The sequence below is a fragment of the Eimeria mitis genome, genomic scaffold, assembly GCF_000499745.2.
Source record: "Eimeria mitis Houghton genomic scaffold, Emh_scaff1035, whole genome shotgun sequence".
Lineage (NCBI taxonomy): Eukaryota > Apicomplexa > Conoidasida > Eucoccidiorida > Eimeriidae > Eimeria > Eimeria mitis.
In genome coordinates this window covers 3,122-4,489 of record NW_013567217.1, presented here as the reverse complement: position 1 = coordinate 4,489, position 1,368 = coordinate 3,122, and the positions used below count along the sequence as shown (strand labels likewise).

The following is a 1,368-nucleotide window of genomic DNA, read 5'->3' as shown; positions in this document are numbered from 1 at the left end:
ATATATATATATATATATATATATATATATATATATATATATATATATATATATATATATATATATATATATATATATATATATATATATATATATATATATATATATATATATATATATATATATATATAGATTGGGGTGTCTAGGCAGCTCACATATTTATTTAATATAGTAAAGTATAAATTAATAAAAGAAACGAAAGAGTTTAATTTTATTAAATAAAAGAAACAAAATACAAAAAAAAAGAAAAAAAATTGTCGCTAGCAACAAAAAACGGTTTATTTTTTTGCTCGTTTTTATCTTTTTCAGAAAACCAGCCCCATGCATGCTCGCTGCATGCGTTCCCTCGGCCTGTATAAATAAAAAAATATAAATATAAATAAATATAAATAAATAAATATAAATAAATAAATAAATAAATAAATAAATAAATAAATAAATATGTTGATTTATTAATTAATTTGTAGTAGAGAGATTAATTAAAAAAAATTAAATAAATAAGATATACAAAGATATGCATGCATGCATAGGTGCATGTACACCCCAGATTAGGGTTTAGGGTTTAGGGTTTAGGGTTTACATATTAGGGTTTAGGGTTTACATATTAGGGTTTAGGGTATAGGGTGCACAGACTAGGGTTTAGAATCTACAAATTAGTGTTTAGGATTTAGGGTTTATCGATGAGGGTTTAGGGTTTAGGGTTTAGGGTTTACATATTAGGGTTTAGGGTTTAGGGTTTACATATTAGGGTTTAGGGTTTAGGGTTTAGGGTTTAGAGAGAAGAACCTAGAGTATAAATATTACGAGGGTTTATCAATTACTATCTAGCGTTTAATACATATCCATTAGGGTTTAGGGTTTATGTATTAGGGTTTAGGGTTTAGGGTTTATGTATGAGGGTTTAGGGTTTATGTATTAGGGTTTAGGGTTTAGGGTTTACATATGAGGGTTTAGGGTTTAGTGTTTATGTATGAGGGTTTAGGGTTTAGGGTTTATGTATGAGGGTTTAGGGTTTAGGGTTTAGGGTTTATGGTTTACATATGAGGGTTTAGGGTTTAGGGTTTACATATGAGGGTTTAGGGTTTAGTGTTTACATATGAGGGTTTAGGGTTTAGGGTTTAGGGTTTAGGGTTTACGAGTTTGTGTGTTTTAAGGAGAACGTCTCTCTGTGCCCGCAGCTGCTGCATTATATTAACTCCCACTTCTTCTGTCTTTGCTGCTGTTATGCTGCTTTCTGCTAGCAGCCTGTTTCCTTGAGCAGCAGCAGCAGCAGCAGCAGCAGCAGCAGCAGCAGCAGCAGCAGCAGCAGCAGAAGAGGAAGATGATGATGATGATGAGGCAGCGTATGATGGCGGGGTCTGTGGATAC

At 31.8% G+C, this 1,368-nt stretch overlaps 1 protein-coding gene across 1 annotated transcript in view; it reads left to right on the top strand.

Annotated features, from left to right (window-relative positions):
* Positions 1-1,368, top strand: part of EMH_0028010 (uncharacterized protein) — a gene marked incomplete at both ends in the record, with an annotated part of 2,726 nt that overhangs the window by 198 nt on the left and 1,160 nt on the right. The gene's annotated exons all lie outside the window — the stretch shown is intronic.